Below are 20,519 nucleotides of genomic sequence, written 5' to 3' on the forward strand. Positions count from 1 at the left end.
ATCTATTATAACCCTATGTAGAGTGGATATGAAGATCAAAGGTAGTTTGTGTTAAATTGTTTTGAACTCTGGGGGAGGGATGACATTAATTAAATCCTAGGTATTTATTTTAATTGAGAAACTCATCTTCTTTATTCAACTGACTTTTATATTTTAGATCCCAAGCATTTTAACCTTTGACTATTCCATTTTTCTGCAGTTGAAATTTGCAAAGGACTTTGGATAGTTAAATTATGTATTCACATCTATCTGGGTGGTTCTCATTCATGGTTTATATCCATGGGTATCACAGCATTTCCCTCTAGATCTTAAGACCAAGTAAATTTTATTTCACTTCAACTTTTAAAAATAAATATGGTTCCTTGGTTGGGGAAGGGACAAGGAAGGAGAGAAATGCTGCATAAATCAAACAACAGAGTGAGGATCTTAACTGAAACCCTGCTGTCATGGTGAGCCACAAAGAAACAAGACTCTTGTCATCCTCTCATTGGCCTTAAAACAGAACTACTATGTTTTAGACCAAAGCTGGAGTTAGAAAGCTCCATTTACCACCATTCTAGAAGTATTGTGAAACACAACTGGAATTCATTAAGAAACTCCCTTTTGAGGATACACCCAATACACCATTGCCAGCACAACAGCCATGCTACAATGTAGTTACAATAGCAAGGTCCTTTCCAAAGGAATTATTCTTAATAAAAAATAAACCGAATTCAGTATAGGGTAAATAGCATTTGTTATTATGAAAAGTAAATTAAACTAGCAGGGAAAGAAATCAAAGAAAGGGTGCATGCATTTGCAATCCTACAACTAATTTCTTCATCCCTAATAATGAAGGAAGTTACTTTGATATGACTTACTCAGAATCCCAGAAAGCTTCTGATGGAATCCATGCTTTTCTCTGATCCATCAGTGCACTGCATTGATATTCCCACTCTATAGTAAATGCATAACACCAAGCACAGTATTGAGCAAAATCTAGAATGCCACAGAATAGTCCCACTGAACTTGACCTGGTCAGATCTTGTCTAGAGCATTGCATTAAGTCCTGGGTACCACATTTTGTGGAAGGGAAATGGAAAACTGGGGTTTCAGAAAAGAATGAAAGGGTGACCAAAGCAGATTGAGATCATGACATTCAAAGTTTATTTGTGAGAACTAAGGTATTTAGCCTAAAATAAAGATGTTTTAGAGGATACATGAGAGTCTTCTTCAAGTATAAGAGGAGCTGTCCTGATAAAGCCTTATTCTGCTTGATCCTAGGAGATATAACTAGAAGTAATGAGTGGAAGTTGCAGCAAAGTAGGTTTAGGCTCAATAGAGGAGGAAAAAAATTTCTAGCAATCATACATATCCCAAAGTGCTTCTTCAGAAGGTTGGGTTTTTCATTACTAGAAGGCTTCAAAAAAAGAAATGATCATTTGTGGAGATATCAGAAATAGAATTATTAGTCTCATAGGTGATAGATTAAATAGTCTTTGAGGTTTCTTCCAGTGAGAGGTGGGGTCACACCAAAGCTTTATCTTCCATATGTACACACATAGTGTTTGTAGTTGATGTGAGCACACAAATGGGATGTTGGGTAAGAAAGTCCTAGCAAATTCTATCCACACAGAACCCTGTAATAATTTGTGATTTTAATCTTGAGTAAAATATACTTCCAAAAACTTTGGCTTGCCTTTTAATTTGCTATTGTAAAGCATCATTTTATTGCCAAATCTGGACATCCCACAATAGATTATTTGGGACCTTGTCTCATTTAGAGATGCCTAAAGTCCTCAGCTGATCCAACGATTTTGAAATTTAGAAGAAGCTTTCACAAAAAAGTCTCATGTTGGCCAGATATATGTAAAACTCATTCTATTGGACACCATAGCAAACTCTCAAGTGAGGATTATTTTCTAGTGATACTCAAAGAATATTGGGTACTTTGAGGATTATAGATTCAAGGTGGTTCATAGTTTCAGTGTCAATGCTAGATTACTCCACATTCCTTTAAATGACATTCTCAGATATTTGAGATATGTTTTTGTTTACTTGTATTTAAGATTATGCCAGTAACTTCTTAAATCTTCTCATTTGTGACATTACATCTTTGTGAAGCTGTTTTTGGCAGTTCCTGTGATAAAAAGCAAGTTCAATGCAAAAAAAATCAATATGTAACAGGAATGAGGGTGTCAGTGTCCAAACTTGATTCCAAGGTCAGAGAAGCTGTCCAAGGTCCAGGCATAGAAATCCCATTAGTAACTGTAGTAATTTAAAAATTAAATAAAAACATTTTTCCTTCAGTTTGTATGTATTTTAATGGCCATTAATTTTTTAGTATATAAATACTTAATAAGCTGTTTTAACTATTTTAAAAATGAGAACTATCCAAGTAGTTATTTTGATCTACAGGTGCCATGAAAAAATTATTGAGATGCTAAGGGTTTAGTGAACCAAGAAAGCTTGGGATTTTCTGTAATATAAAATTAGCCTTTTAATTCATGCCAAAGGAAGGCCCACAGATTAACAGACAAGCTTAGAGATTAAGAGATGGAAAATATAAGAAGGATGCAACCAGTGGAATTGCTAAAAAACTTTAGAGTATGATCATTTTGAGGTCATGGGAAGAGAAAGGGACCCCATCCCTTGACCCATTGGAGAGGCTATCCTTAAATTTGGAATATTAAGTTTCACAAGTGCTCTGTCACTTTTCCTAGTGAATGGAGGAAGGAGAGGAAGGATAGTTGAAGTCCTATCTCCTTCATATGGTAGAGTCTCATGGATAGACATCATGACTTTTATAGAAAGAGACAAGTTCTCGCTCAAATGAAATCTTATTTGTCCGTCCCCCCCCCCCAAAGCCATAGGTAAAAAGGTGCCTTTAATCAAATAGGGAAAGAAAAAAAAAGGAAATGGGCACATTTAGAATGAAGAAGACTACCCAAAATGCTTCTTATGGGTCTCAAAGTGTCTTACACTCACTTAGAAGATTCCAAAGAAGAAAAACTAAGCAAGAGTTTGTTTTTGCAGTGCCAGCATTGTTCTTGTGTTTCCAAAACAACAGAGGACCCTTTAATCCTCACAATGTTATTTGGGACCTTTTTCTTGAGAATGGCCACATGGTTTGATAAAAAGAGCTCAGAATATCTGAATTTCAATGTCTGTTCTGATACTTGATACTGTGGGTACATCACCTCTAAGCTCTTTTCCTCATTTGGAAAACATGACTAAGCATCCTTACCCTATTTATCTTGAAGAATTGTTACAAGGAAGGCACTCTGTAAGCCTCCTATTTAGCATTATATAAATGTGAGTTGCTGTTGGGACTTTTCTTGCAAGGAGACCATCAAGGTTCTGTAATGATCAATTTATAGCACAAAAGGCAGGGTATTTATTGCTGATATGCATTACAAAATCAGAAATAGCTTCATTTGTGTGCTAAGGAAGATCTTGGGTGTGGTATTCATTCACCTTGGGTGTCTCAACTTACATACAGTTTTTGTGAATTTTTCTTGAAATTTCCTGAGCATTTCCTGAAATGAGCTCAGAAGTTTGTAGTCAGGAATATAACAGGAGTTAAAAGAAATGACCACATCCAAAATCAGATAGTTGCCTGTGAGCATGGACCTTAAATCAGCACCAGACAAGAGAGTTAAAGGATATATTCAACTTTAGTTTAATATATTGTTCACTTAAATGGCTGCTACCTAATTAGGTGTTAGGGGCTTTCGTTGTGTCTGTGTGTGTCTGTCTGTGTATGTGTGTGTGATTGTATGTGGGTCTGTCTATCCCCAGTGTCTGACATTTTAGGTGGCATTTACAAAATGCTTGTTCTGGAAAGACCTACATGAACTGATGCAAAGGGAAATAAAGAGAACCAGTAGAATGTTGTTCACAGTAATAGTAATATTGCATGATGATCAGTTGTGAAAGACAGCTATTCGCAGAATTATCATGATCCAGGACAGTTCTGAAGGACTTATTACAAAAATACTATCCACCTTTGAGAAAGAATTGCTAGAATTGGAATGCAGGTCAAGCATACCATTTTCACATTCGTTTTTTATGGTTTTATTTTGGAATTTTGGTTTTATATGAATATTCTCTTAACAACAATGACCAACATGAAAGTATGTTTTGTGTGATAATACATGGATAACCCAGGTCAAATTGTTGGCCATCTCTGAGAGGGGGGAGGAAAGGTAGGGAGGGAGACAACTTGTATCCTATGATTTTGAAAAATATATGCTGAAAATTAATATTACATGTAACTAGGAAAATAAAATATCTTTTTTAAAATAAAAAATCCTTGTTAGTTGAGTGAATCCATAAATGAATGTGATAATAAATAGCCTTAACCATGTGTTAATAAAATATCAGCCTACTCATGTCAGGGAGAGAATTCCTAGTCACTTCACCCAACAACAGAGAATAGTCATTTTCTCTAAGGAGGTAAAACCCAACAGATGTGACGGAGGAAATCAGCAAAACTGACTACAAGAGAACCAGCAGAAGTAACATGGTAGAGAAGTAATGAATAGCATGATGAATCAATGCCCAGTAGAGAGAGGAGATGTGGTACCCAGCAGAGAATAGTGTGATGGCAATACCAAAGGATGTCAGCAGCTCTACAGTATAGGATGACAAGATTCCCTAGGTATGCATAAGCCATGACCATACATGAGCCTACATGTGTGCCCTCTACATATGTCCTAGACAAATGGATTATTGATATATCTATCCTCCATGAATATGCCAGATAATAATGGTTCCTGCTTGTGCTCTTTTATACATGTTACCTGACCTGATGTATTTTTGGTCATATGTGTCTCTACATGTACACCCTTTTCCAATGGTATAATAACCTATGAGCATGAGAGGATATATATTACTGTTGCTTTATTTGAAAAGCACCTTGTCTAAATGTCTTTATTTTAAAGTTATGTTTCCTCTGACTGGCTGGCAAAAGTAAACACACTAGTTGGGGCTTATTACCTATGGTTGTGAGTGGGTGCATAAGCTGCCTGACCTAGCCAATCAATATTATATCTGCTGTGAAAGAGAAATAAAGGATTAAAATTATCTTTGGCTAAACTTGTGTGGATTGACAGCTTAACCAGCCAGTGACACTGGTGGAAATAGAATCTACATGTGGTCTTCTCTCAATAGCATATTCTAATTCACACTCATTTCTATGTTTCATGATCATTTCTGGGTCCCAATCAATGCAAAATTCCTACATTCAGTCTTATTTGGAAAGCATGGCATTTCTCCTAGTGCACATCTCTTTTGAAAGGTATTTAAAAAACATACTAAAGACAGTTCTAATAAAATCCAGGTCTGATGCTCTATCCAACATGCCATCTAGTTATCCATATAAATGGCAACTACTACTATTATTATCACCTTACCTTATCATGCTGAAGCAAAGGAGGGTAGAATTCTATTCTATCTTTTGTTAGTTTTTTTTTATGAGGTAGTAACTCAAAAGTGAATGTTTCTCACTAAGTTTAATCACTTGCTTCTAAGTCTTAAAAGTTATTTAAAAACAAACACTACTCTAGAAAGAAAAAATTCTAAATAAATCCAATTTTCTTTGTTTATTTTTAATTTAATTTTTATTTTTATAATTATATGTAATCACAAATTCCCATCTAAATTTTCCAAAATTATATGCTCTAAATTGTCTCCCTCCTGCCTTCTCTCCCTCCACCCAGAGTTGGAAAGAAATTCAATCTGGGTTATGCATTATTGCGCAAAACATATTTCCCTATTGTTCATTTTTGTGAGTGACAATTCTTATAAAACCAAAACCCCCAAACATATATCCAAATAAGTAAGTGAAAATCTATATTTCATCTACATTCCTACTACAGCAGTTCTTTCTTTGGAGGTAGATAGTATCCCCAACTCTCTTTAAAAGAAGAATGATTTATGTTTATGTCTGTCACCTAAATATTGTAAAAATTAAAATTAATGATTTAATAATAAAATTATTATATTTTAGGAGATTTATTAATGATTGTTAGAAATCAAGGAATAAAGAGGAGACAAAATAAAGACATGCCCATTAGCCATTTCAAAATCCCCACTCACCACCTTCACCACGCTTGATGCACACCCAAGAGAGAGAGTAGAAGTGCCCACTCAATATTTATCCCTTGTCTATAAGAAGTACGTAAGGACAGGAAGTCAGTGGGATCCTGGGAAATGTAGTTCTTTTTTAGGGTAACAAATTTTCAATTATGCAATATACATAACAAATTCTCAATTATATGAAGAAGTAAAAAGTAACAGAGAAGCAATTCTCTCTTTTAGTTGAGGGATCAAGGATTTTGTATTACTCATAAGGTGGGAATATAGAACAAAATTTCAAGAAGATATCTCTGCCAGCTTCATATAGGTCTTTTATTCATATCCCACTCCCATATTTACTTGCATTCTACTCAGTATTTTGAAAGCTGAGAGGAATTGTATTTGCTCCACAGAGTTCTTCTCAGGATGTCTAGATGTCACATTCCTTCCAAATATGATGTTTAAGATGAGAGATAGAGCATGTGATGATATATTCATAAATTATGGCTTTTAAAAGTGTAACAACTGTAATGTCAATTACTTTTTCTCCCCCTATGGAAGTATATAACTATATTTAAAAAATGTTGAATTTCTTTCCAAAAGTAGAATTAATCATTATTCATTTGATTGACATTATTACTCAAGAAGTCCTTTGTTTTCCAACTCTAATGCACTTAAGAAATATTGTTTAGGTTTTATTCCCTTCTTAGACCCTAAGCTACTTGAGAGCAAAGATCATGTTTTATCTCAACTTTGTAGTTCCCTCATTGGCCTACAACAATAATAGACAGTGTATAGTAACTGTGAATATTGCATGAATGAATGAAGAAAAAAGAATAAGAGCAAAAAAATTCATCCAACCAAATTCATCATTTCCTTTAAGATATTCATAAATTACCTACTCCAGGAATCTTTCCCTGACCAACACAGTCAGCATGGATTCTTTGCTTATTTTTCATTTTCTCAGTATTTTGTATATAGTTTAAATTCAATTATCAAGAATTTCCTTTAGCTTTTCAGTTTTTTTTTACATTAGAATAATATGTACCCTACATAAATGTTCCTTAAATGCAGATGTGAGATCTTCTAGTCCTTTTGCATCCCTTATGATACTAATCCAGTACCAGGCAGCAACTTACATACTCAGCAAAGGCTTGCTGAATGAATAAACAAAGGATTTTAATGAATGTCTGCATGCGTTAAGACTGTGTCTCCAAAAAAACTGCCAAACATTCTGTTCACCACCTGGCTTTGAGTCTCATTCCTACTACTATTTACTTACTGGAATACAAATACAAGCAAAATGACAGCCGGCCTCCAAGAAGCTTACATTCAAATGGTGAAAGATGATACATATAAGGGAGTTGAAAATATTGGGGAGTGGGGAAGATGAGAAGGGGAGAAAGTCTCCCTATTGAGGCAAGGTGGAGAAATTTGGAGAATCAGGAGGAGAGAATGGAGTGGAATAAAGCATTAAGCAACACAATCCTGGGCACTTCCTCAAAATGGAGGATCCAAAAGGAATTTATTGGAAGGAGGGCACCAAAGAGGTAAACCATTCTTTGAGGGTGATAAAAGCAGCTGGAGGGTGGTATAGAAAGCTAAACAAAGTCAGGAAGGAAGCTAAGAGAGGAGGAGTTTAAAAAACCAATTATGACTTGCTAATCTATGTATATTTTCATTTTAACAAAAGAATGACTTTTTAGAGTAGCATGCCAACTCAATAAGAGATATTTGCAGCAGACTTGGTATCATTTTAATCAGAGCACTTGGTTATTTCTCTATTCTGACTATTCCTAAGACTGATAAAGCATAAACAACGTTCCAACCTATTATTTGTCCAGCCCCGTTCTAACTGCACCAGAATGGTTAACAGTCTCATAAGTGAGGAAGGATGGAGAATAGTTGTAGTACATTGGAAACAGTCATTATGGTGCTGGCTTTTATGCAGCTATTCCATGAATTAAACATTTTTAAGAGCTTATAATATGCAGATCATTTTGTAAAGTACAAATATGACATATATGGGTGAATGCTGTTTGATGGGCATTCTGCCCTACTGATGAGAAATCAGAAGTAATCTCAGCTTCTGAAATTCAGACAAATGAAACTGCATTGAATTTGACCACAATTTTCATTATTTAGTTACCCAATTCTTTCATACATAGTGTATCAGCTCTAGGAAAGGACTAGCCATAAGCCAGGACCTACATGCACACACCCCACAGAACAGGCCCACACAATAATGACAAAAGAGGAGGAATTCCATGTTCAAACAAGTTTCCAGGGCCATATGCCAGCTTCAACTTGTTCTTCAAAATGCATTGAACTCATTCTCTCCACAGCAACACTCTCAACACCATCCATTTCTTATCAACTAAATGTTCTTCTTCCAAGTACAGATTGATTTGATCCAAAGGAAACATTGCAACTATCTCATTTTATTTGATTCCCTGAAACACTCTAGATGGACTCTGAGTTCACTAAGACTCCTGTGTCCCAGGACCCTAGCACTTGTGAAACATGGAAGGACATTTTTCTTCACGTAGTATAATTGCTGCCCTTCTTCCTCTCCTGAGCCTTGCATTCCCCTAATATCTTTTATAATACTGACATGATAGATACCAAAATCCCATTGTCCAACATACCTTCTTGACTAACTGTTCACTTCCAGTATTTTTCTTTCTACTAAAAATCCCTACTTCTGCAAAAAAGTATTGTTGAAAACACCACCCGTGCCTTTCAAATAGCTCACTTTCTTGCCCAGAGGTCTTACTGGTTGGTTTTTTACCACCATACTTGCTTCCTTCCCACTCACCCAGACAGGTATGCACCAGAGACTCCCTTCTGCTTTTCAGCTTTTCTTCATTTGTTGTCTTTCCCTCTTAGAATATAAGCTTCTTGAGGAAAAAATCTAACTTGATGGAAAATACTTAATAAATGTTCTATCTGTCTCTCCATCTCTGCCTATGGTTCTTCCTAAAGAATAATTTCATATGTGATATGACAAACTGGTAATAGTCATTAATAGTTTTTCACTTATTTCATTATCAAGATCCCAGGAAACATGAAACACATCCTAGAATGACAGTGTACCCCTTGACTATCTAATCAGGGTGATACATGACTGACTCTCTACTCTTCTGCAAGGAGTTGCTAACTATTATAATATCTCCTTTCCTTTAACCAGCATGTCAGTCTTTTTCTTCTTTGTTTTCCTCCTGGAAAATTTCTTCTATCCAGGAAGGACTTCATGTTTCTTCATAAATTCTAGTCGATTGGAGCACTTTTTCTCCAGATATCTTTTTATCTTTTCCGCAAGGGAAAAAAAAAGAAAGGAGAGGAAAGGGGAAAGAAGAGAAGAAGAAAGGAAAGATCAATTTGCTTTCACTCTATGGTAACAAATCATCTATAGACTATTTACTTCAAGGATACATGGTTTATTTATACAAATCTCCATTAACCATTGAAGATTACCAATGCACTATATTTTAGTAAGCATTCTTTGTATAGGTTTATAGTTTGTAGCATATTAATGTAATGGAATATTTGTTATTATTTGGCCAATTTAGTCATGTCTAACTCTTTGTGACCCTATTTGGGATTTTCTTGACAAAGATACTGGAGTGACTTGCTATTTTTTTTTCTTCAGATCACTTTACAGATGAGTAACCAAGGCAAACAAGGTTAAGTGTCTATCTAGTAAGTATCTGAAGCCTGATTTGAACTCAAGGAAGATGAGTCTGTCTGACTCCAGTTCCAAGACCCTATCCACTACACCATCTAGCTGCCCAATGGAATATTATTATACATGGAAACTGATAAATATTAAAATTTAGAAAATTGAAGACATAGGAAAGGGCTAGTATGAAAAGAAGTAAAGCAAAGAGAGAAGAACCTTGAAAACAGTATCCAAAATTGTTCAAATAGAACATAAGTGAAAACAAAGCTATTTGCGATGACCAATCTTACTCCTGGAAAAAAGATACTAAAGCTCAATTCCTTCCTCTGAGTAGTGAATTTTCAGACAATGGAGGCAGGTTGTTGCACTATAACATACATCAGACACCATCACTTAGTTGATTTCTCCTACTTTTTCCTCTGTAACAAAGGATAGTTCAAGAAAGAGTATCTATCAAGGAACCATAATGTAAATTTTTTTTAATAAAACATCTTTAATGAGGTATTAACAAATGGGGCAGCAAGATAGCACAGTGAATAGGGCCCAGACCTAGAGTCAGTAGGCACTGAGTTCAAATTTGACTTCAGACACTTCCTCCCATGTGACCCTGGGCAAGTCACTTAACACTAATTGCCTAGCCCTATCACTCTTCTGCCTTGATTCTAAGACAGGGGTTAAAAAAAAAACACATATAAGTAAATAAGTGACTAATATATAACCTGGTACCAAATCTCATGATGAGCCTTCCTGTACTTGGCTAGCTAGTTTCTTCTTCAGACAATAGCGATATCATCTATTACCAACTCCATGTAAATAGCCTTTTGACATTGTGTTCTGCTGACATAGCTATCATGAAGCCTGGGTCACCTACACAGCAGATTATATGAGCAACTTAGCTATCAACTGAGTCAAGGGAGGGAAGGAAGGAAGGAAGGAAGGAAGGAAGGAAGGAAGGAAGGAAGGAAGGAAGGAAGGAAGGAAGGAAGGAAGGAAGGAAGGAAGGAAGGAGAGAAGGAAGGAAGGAGAGAAGGAAGGAAGGAGATTAGTAATTAAGGATAGCTGAAGCACTGAGGAGACAACCTCTAAAATAAAACATTTTGAAAATATGTTCTAGTGTATCTTACTATTCAGTATCTCCTCCATACCATCCCTATAAATTATTGCTACACTGGTCTATGGTCTGTCTTGAGCAGACAGATTTTCTTTCCTTTCCTTTGATTTTCCACAAATTTACTTTTAAAAAAAGTTTAAGGAGTATTTTCATTTGTTCTTGTGAGAGCTCAGTGGCTGCTTGTAAGTATATGAAATGTTTTCCCCTTGGTACCAATTAGGAAGTGCCTGTTTCTACTGAAAAAGTCAAGTCTTCCTGGCTGCCTGAAATGCTATCTACAAGATTGCTGAAATCATCTGTCAGAATGAAGTACTCAAAACACTAGACAAAGGCCAGTTTGTAAAGAACATCAGTCCAGAGGAAAAACTGGTTCAAACAAACAAATTTTGATGATATTTGGCTTTATTTTTAATAGTCAAATTTTTAGTATTTTTATTTTAAAGAAATATAGACTCATTTGAATACATTAATGACATCATGTAGCTCACAAAGGGCAGGAATTCTATTTTTTAACCATCACTTTCCATCTTAGAATCAATACTGTGTTCCAAGGTAGAAGAGGTAAGGACTAGGCAATTGAAGCTAAGTGACTTGTCCATAGTTATATAACTAGGAAGTATCTGAGATCAGATTGAATTCAATACCTGCTCTCTCTAAACCTGGCTCTCAATCCATTGAGCCACTGGCTTCCCCCAAAGAATAGTAATTTTTGGTCTAAAAAAGGAAGCTTTACATGACACTAACTTCAAATGTAGACCAGTCAAATGGTAAGAGAATACAAAGAACACTCCCAGTTTTGGTAACAATCTGACTAAGATGCTACTGGTGACCAAATATTAAAATGGTTTGAAATCAAGAAATGTCATTTTCCTCAGTCACTGAGGTTCAACTCCACCCTGACACCAACTTTTAATTCTATTAGCTAAGAATATTAAAAATGAATTACTCTAAGATGTAGTTCAGTAAAAAGCTGCCCTATTCCAGGGTGTAATATTAGGCTAATTCATTAGCCATGCTACTGCTCTCATTCTTTTAGTATCAGGATCCACCCTTGCTAGCTGATTCTTTATAGCATCTAATTGATAGAGTGCACTCTGGACATCCCATCCTTAATGTTTACAGTTGGTCTCTCAGGGGGAAAATAGAAGATTGAAACCATTCCTTTTGAGTTCCTTCATTTCTCTTATTCTCATCAAACATTCTGTCTTTATTCATCCGCTCCTCTTTTTATTTAGTCTCAGAAAAGGAGCTGACCATTCTTGCCAAAGCCAATGATTTCACAGGTCCTTGGTCCATCCCATTCTTGAATCTTGCTCCATTTGTCATTTATTTTCTCCTCTTTATTCTCTCCCTCTATTTTGTATTCTTCTCTATGCTAATAAAATGCTCAGGTTTCCACCATTCAAAAAGAAGCAACAGCAATAAACTCTTCCCTTGAGCCAGCTTTAAATCTTCAACCTATCATTATATTTATTATCTCCTTTTATTTGCTGAACTCCTAAAAAATATAATCTTTACTAGACTTCCTCATTGTCCACTCATTCAACTCCTTCCAGGTTTGGCTTCAGTACCCACAACTCTACAGAAACTAATGATCTCTTTAAAAAAAAAAACACTATTGATAACTTTTGTTTACACATTGCACTCCTCCCCCTGCCCTTGCCCCCACAACCTAAATAAATGTTTTATCCATTGTGACAAGGAATAAAAATGAATGACACTGACCTCTTAATTGTCAAATGGAATGAGTGTCCTTTTCCCAATATTTTTCTATCTTGACTTTTATGCAGTGTTATATTTAACACTGCTCCTCCTGGATATTCTCTTTCTGGGTTGGGGTGTTGTTGCTTTTTTTTTTTGGGTGGGGGAAATATGGGGGAAGTGTGACATTGTTCTCTTCTGACTGCATCTGATTCATTCCTGTCATGTCCTCTAACCATGTGTGTTCCTACCACCCTACCACCTCTGCCCTGGGCTCTGTCCTATGATCTCTTCCCTTTTCACTCTATACTTTCTCATTTGGTGGTCTTATCAGCTCCCATGAGTTCAATGACTATCTTTCTGTAGATGATTCCCAGATCTATACAGTCAGTCCTAGTCTTTTTTATGAACTACAATCACACATCATCAGCTGTCCCTTGGACATCTAGGATTGTCTTGTAGGCATCTCAAATTCAACAGATCTAAAACTTATCTTTTCCCTAAAAGCTCTCAGTTCTTCAAAAATTTGCTATTACTCTCCCAATCATCTATCTAAGCCTGCTACTTTGATATATTCTTCCTCCTCATTTGCACTCTCCCCAGATATTTAACTCTGCCAAATCTTGTCATTTCTATCTTCACAACAGCTCTTGTATACTGTCATTCTCTTTACACACATATCTACAACTCTAGTTAAAGTCCTCATCACATCTTGCCTGGATCATTGTGATAGCCTTCAAAATGCTCCATGCCTCAAGTGTCTTCCTTTCAACTGACAAGGGGATTTTTCAAAAACAGAGATCTGACCATATGCTCCCAATGGTTGAGTTTTTGTTTATTCCTCCCTTCTTACCTCAACTTCTCTAAATGCTTATTTTCCATCAAGACTCAGATCATACCTGCTCTGTATAGACATGACTAATTAAGGGCTGAAAAAGTACTGGCATATGATTGTAATGGAATATCACTGTGCCAAAAGATGTGAAAAAAAATGATCACAAAAAACCCTGGAAAGACTTATATGAAGTGATGCAAAGTGAAGTGAGCAGAACCAAGAGAATGTTGTACACAGGATGATTAACTATGAATGACTTAAGTACTTTCAGCAATGCAAGGATCCAGGACAGTTCCAAAGATTTCATGATGAAAAAGGCTATCCACTGCTATAGAAGGAACAGACTGACTCTGAATGCAGACTGAAGTATACCATTCTTAGCTTTATTTCCTCCATGAATTTTCTTCAAGTAAAAGTGACATGTAACCTCTTTCACAATATGACAAACATAGAAATATGTATTGCATGATAGCAACAATACATGGGGAGCATAGAAGGATGGGAGAGAGGGAGAGAATATAGATGGCAAAATGTCAGAGAATGATTGTTAAAATTATGTCAACATGTAATATGTAAAAAATTCTTTTTAATTTAAAAATAATGTATTCTCCATCCTCAAGTTTTATATATATACATAATCTGTACATGTTGTATCTCCTGAGAGAATATAAGCACTTTGAGAGCAGGACTTGCTCCCTTCTGCATCCATAGCAGCTAGTAGAATGCCTGAAACATCATATCTGCTTAGTCAAATTCTCATTGGGTTACTTTAAATTATCAATATCACTTAAAAATATGATGCCTAGAACTGAACACAACACTTCAAATGTGATCCACCCAGGACAATGTATAATAGGACTATCCATTCCATAGATACTGTAAAAATGGAGACTTGAACCCTGGACTCCAATCCCCAGAAGTCCTTGCTCTAGCTCCCGAGATGCTTTGTAACCTCACCTGAATTCTCACCTGGGCTGAGAAAAAAATGATTATTTAAAGAGTCTGCCTACAGTTCAGTCTTCTTTCCTACTTCCGCTACTGAGCACACAAGGCTCTTTACCTAGCAGGCAAGGTGTGAGTGGTTGTGAATGGGCTCTCTGGGCCTAGACATGTGCTTTCTTATTTTGTATTTTCTTAAATTCTTAACCTTTAATAAACCTCTAAAAAATGTAATACTTCTAGAGTAAAACTAATTTTTACCTGCCACAGTTTGGCCTTAAATTTTAATCTTACAATACCCAAATAGGTTTATTTCTTTCTCACATGTTCTAAGTATGTTGTTATTTAGTTATTTTTCAGTCATGTTCAATTCTTTGTGACCCCTTTGGGGGTTTTCTTTGGCACAGATACTGGAATAGTTTGCCATTCCCTTCTCCAGTTAATGAGGAAACTGCTATAAACAGGATTAAATGACTTGCCCAGGATCACATAGCTAATAAAGGTCTGAGACAAGATTTGAACTCAAGAAGAGTCTTCCTAACTCCAAACCTGGTACTCTATTTATGGTACCTCCTAGCTGTCACACTTTAAGTATACATACTCCCAAATTTTCTGCCCTAAGCCTTCTTCTCTTCCCTCTGTATCCTCTCCTTTGGCAAGCTCATATGTTGTAATTATTGTTATCAATAGCAAGCATTTATTAAGGACCTACTAAGTGCTTGGCACTGTCCTCAGTGCTTTACAAATATTGTTTCATTTGATCCTCACAACAACCTTGGAATGTAAGGTGCTATTATTATTCCCATTTTATAGTTGAAGAAATGGAGGTAAAGGTTAAGTGACTTGCTCAGAGTCACACAGCTAATAAATATTTCAGGGCAAATCTGAAATTAGGTCCTTCTGACTTCAGGCACGCATCACCTATCTATGAACTCCAAAGTTTTCAGTCATTAGTCAAGAGCCTCCATATCCAACTATGTTATCACCTCTGAATTCCAATCCTATATATCCAGCTAAGTCATAGACATCTCTGCCAGTAAATGTCCCACTAGTAATTCAATTCAACACTTCCAAAACTTATCATTTTCCCCCAAATTTTTCCCTTTGTTTGTTAATGACATCAAACATAATGAAAAGAGAACTGGATTTGGAGTTAAGGCTTGAAAATAAATCCTACATCCTTTGAGCCTTTGGGTGAGTCATTTAATCTCTCTTGTCCTCAATCTCCATATATGTGCAGTGAAGGATTTAGATGAGATGATCTGTAAGATCTTCTCAAGACATGAATCCCATCATCTTTAAAGTCATGCAATCAATCAACCAACAACTGTAGTGTTAAGAATGGCCAAAGGGGACCAAATCCTCAAAGTATTTACATATCTATTTTGTCCCACTCCCCAACCCCATTAGACTATAAACTACCCAAAGGGAAGGACTATGTCATTTTTCAACTTTATATATTAATAGCTAGCATTAACTTTTCATGTAGTAATTATTCTTAATTGAACCATGAAGTTTATGTTAATCTGGCTGAAATTGAAGGGAAGACTATTGTCTTTTCTCATCAGGAAAGTTTTCATGACATACAGGTTTTTAGGTTCTATATAATTTATAAGCCTTTGCCTTCTCTTGTTTTTCACTTCTAAGTCAGAAGAATTATATGTGCCACAAAATATATATTCACTCCAAGTACATTATGTCTTTCCTTATAATTTTTATCATATTCATTATTCTTTTCATCTAATAATGTATTTCAAAAATATACTTTTTCCTGTCCAAGGAAGATTAGGAACATTAACTACTTCATTTTATTCTTACATCTTGCTAGGAAGATTAATGGGCACAATTAATCACACTTTTAGAGATGTAGAAATGAAAAATAATAGATCAACTGATTTACCCAAAGTTATTCAGTCATTAGGGGGAAAAAGAATTTAGTAGGTCCTCAGGAGCATTTGTTCTTAGAATTGTGCCATGGGATACTATATCTCCTTCTGTTGCTTCCCTCAAGAGAGCTTTATAATAAACCTAATTTAATTGAAATTTGTGAACTCCCATGGTTCAGAGTCCTTTTATTTTGTAAATCAAAACTGAATCCCAAAAGTAGAACTTTTGTTATTTCTAAATTGTGAGAATTTCCAAACCCTTAAGTATTTCCTCTTTTTGTTGTGTTGAGTTGCTTCTTTTCCTCTTGACTTGGTGAACTGCATTTTTTATATATATATTTTACATTTGCTTACAATTCTTTTGATGCAATAATTGATTTAAATACCCACAAATACTTGCCCACACATACAACTCTAGAACCTTCCATTAAAGAACCAGGAAAGCAAAACATCTAATATTGTGACAAAGAGTAGATAATCTTCTACTCTCCCAGTTTTTCATTCCTAAACAGAAAGAAAAGAAATGTGTTTTAACAACAATCATTTGGCACCATCATGTGCATTTATATTTTATCTGAACCTTGTCTTTTCATGTTGTCTTCATTGACCTTATTTCACTCATTGTGTAGGTTTTTCTTTTAGTTCTTCTTTCTAGTTCTATAACTTCTCATGCAGGCCTTCCCAGAGATCACTAACATCTTCCTATCCAGGTTCCCTTAAGTGTAAGCCTATTTCACTTTTCATATAAAACATTCCAATTTGTTTCAGTTATTTTCCAAGTGCTGGGCACACCATTTGTTTCCAACTTTTCTTCAATTAACAGAAAGCTGTTATAACCATTTTGACCCCTTTAGGCTCTTTCTTTTGGTCATTAACTCCTCTGGATAAATTAATCAACAAGCATTTATTAGGCATCTACTTTGTGCCAGGTCATCAGGATACAAAAACAAAATCCAAAGAGTCAGTGGCTCAAAGGCAAAGACCAACTGAATCATTTTTTTTTTTACAGAGTACTAAAGAAAGTATTTTCACTAGCAATATTTCTGAGAAGAATCTGTTTTTGAACAGGTGATGTATATTCTGTGAAAGACTCCACTGTGGCTTGAGAATTTCTTAACTCTGATCTATATATGTATTTAATTGCCTAACACAAACACAAAATATAGTTGTATTTTTCCATAATCTAGGTCATTACAATTCACTCAGGTACTTATATAATTATTGAATTGGAATGTCTATTGACTGTAGAAAGCAACCTTTAGAATAATAGTTTCATATTAATATGAAAGATTAATAACAAATTCTTTAAAAGTCTGCTTATACAAATCCATTCTAAAAAATAATAGTTGATCATAGCCTTGGGAGTCAAAAATGATTTATGAAATCTCTTTTTTTAAATAAAGGAAAAGGATCTGCATCTTTCTATCTGCTTTAGAACATATTTCAGTATGGTAATTTATTTTGAAAAAACTAAACAAATGGTTACTTATTATTCCCTATATGTTTCATATGTAGATGAAGCACTATTAATCATATTTTAATGAACCATCTGTCCAAAAAAAGTATTTTGAAAATTTGAGAAATTAATGATTGGGGAAATTTTAGACATCTATTCTCATATCATAAAATGTTGTCTAAATGATTTCATTGGAGCTAAATTCTCTAGGAAAAAAATATTTATATTCAAAAATTATATTATCAGTCACCAGCTCTAAAAAGAAAGCCTCTATCCTGGACAGACTACAATAATCATAATAATAACAATAATAGCTTATATATACCATTTTGTTTTCTAAGCACTTTACAATTATTATCTCATTTAATATTCACAACTCTGGGAGATAGAAAGGTAGCATTATTGTCTCCATTTTAAAGATGAGGAAACTGAGGCTGAAGAAAGTTAAGTAATTCGCCTTTGGTCAGACACCTTATAAGTATCATGCTGGATTGTATGAACTTATTCTTCCTAATTCCAAGTCCAGCACTCTATCCACTATCAATATCTATAGAATAGTAGCAGAATGAAGGCAGAGAAAGCAAGAAGAGATTTCTTTCTAAGGAGGTCAGGTGGAGGTAATGGTTGAGACTTGAGTTTAGGGTGTTATAGAAAGAGCCTTGCAACACTTTTCCTATAGGTGAAGCAATGATTTTTTTGAGGGATTACATTACAAAATGTGAGAGTGCATGAGAGGGAGTAAAGCAAGGTGATAAAGGGAATTATGAAATGTGCCCAGGTTCAACTGAGGTCTAGGAATGAAGGGAAAATGATCTGTAGAGTTTTTTAGGAAGATAAGGACCCATAGGGAAGTGGGTGAGTGAGGAGGAGGGTTGAAGAACTGAAAAGGAATGGGAGAGAGGAAGACCTTCCTTTGGTGTAGGAGGAGAATCTGCTGATGAATGTTCCTATGGGTGAAGGTCTGTTTTCTGTAAGGAGAAGAGGAACTTGTGCTGGGTGTTGTCCAGGGGATTTGGTGCTTAAAAAGAACATTCTTCCTACCTTAGGAGGAGGAAAGTTGAAACTCCTGGGGGAATCTTCGGGCATGGACCCAGGTAGGAAATTTTGAGGCAAATGGGAAAAGAAAGTAACCAAGGGGAAGATAAAGATCAATGATGTGCTGCTTAAGCTGGAACATGGTAGAGGAGAGGTCCCACCATAATGCCTAAAAACCTCTCTGTCATCTGCAAAAATTACAATTGTTCTTGGAGTGAGGTACAGTGGAAAGGGAGAAATCTGTGAGTAAAGCTCTACAAGACAGCCATAGAAGCTGTCTAAAATAAAGACCCCAAAATTAATCTCTCAGAAATTTTGATTGCATTACAATCCAATTAAAGCAGTAACATTTATTAAACATCTACTATGTGGTGGGCAATATGCTAAATACTGAGGATACAGTTAATAAATTGAAAGACAGTCCTTGCACCCAAGGAGCTTAAAATTTAAAAGGTGAGACAACAGCATACAAGAAGGCAGGGATGAGGGGGAGGTAGCATGTCACGGCAGGTGATACCTTTACAGGGACATCTTGTTCCATGTAGTTAAAACCAGCAGAGCAAAAGGTGAAAAGTGAAATGATTCCATAAGAAATACAGAAAACAGAAAGGGAATAGATAATTATGGACATTATAAACAAGAGAATAAGGGTCTAGAGTAGGCAGAAAGTATAGATAATGAACAGAATGAAAGTGATCTCTAGAAATGAGCAAAAAAAAAGTGAAATTAAAAAAAAAAAACAATGAACAGGGCTAGTTGAAGGAAAGGAGAGAAACCAGGAATCTACTTGACTGAAAGGGGGGAAAGGGGAAGAACTAAATAACCAAATAAAAACAGGAAAGAAAAATGAACTAATAAGAAAAATTTCAAAGGGACCATACACCTAGATGGCTCAGTGGATACAGAGGTCTAGAGAGGGGAGGTCCTGGGTTCAAAATTACCTCAGACACTTCCTAGCTTTGTGTCACTTAACCCCCATTGCCTTGCCCTTATCACCCTTCTGCCTTGGAACTAATGCACAGTATTGATTCTAAGACAGAAGGTAAGAGTTCTGTTTTGTTTTTTAATTCCAAAGAGAAAAGGGTAATAAATAGACTGATACATATTCATACTTTCATCCTGACTGTCTACACAACTCAGAATCACAGTATCACCATATATTTATATACTAAATTCACTTGATGTTTGTAGATCTACCCAAAGAACATTTAAATCCTAGTGTTTCTGCTCTGTTTGGATCAAATGGAAAGAAAGAGGTGGTGGGGAAGAGACTGGCGTCGATGTTCCTTACTCTCCCTCCTTTTCAACTTTTTCCATTACTCACAGAGTTCTGACAAAGTGGAAATGAAGGCCATTTCTGAAAGAGGACATGAAAATATGACTGTTAAAGTGTAACATCCTTTCATCATCATTATAGTTCATTTACTCCTGTATCTGCACTTCTGACTTAAATAGCAAGGGCAACTGGAACAGAGTCCAAGTAGGATGAGAATAGATTTAGATTTGGGTTATATTCTTTTTGGGGGGAATGGAGGGATGGAGATTTCAATTTTACAGCCTTGGAAAAGCTGGCAGTCTCTAAATGTGATTAGGATTTAGAACATAGCAAAATAACCCAAGGATTACCAATTACTGACAATAACATCAACCTTTTATTCCAGATGTCTCACCTATTTCAAAATGTTAACTGAAGAATTTCTAGTCAGAATATGCAATTAAAGACAGAATAACTACAATAAAACGAGTTCTTCTGGAGTACCTTTCACCTGAATAACTCTGTTCTTTGCAGATATTACCTTAAACATTTGTAAAAA

Source organism: Monodelphis domestica, chromosome 2 (assembly GCF_027887165.1).
Source record: "Monodelphis domestica isolate mMonDom1 chromosome 2, mMonDom1.pri, whole genome shotgun sequence".
Classification (NCBI taxonomy): domain Eukaryota; kingdom Metazoa; phylum Chordata; class Mammalia; order Didelphimorphia; family Didelphidae; genus Monodelphis; species Monodelphis domestica.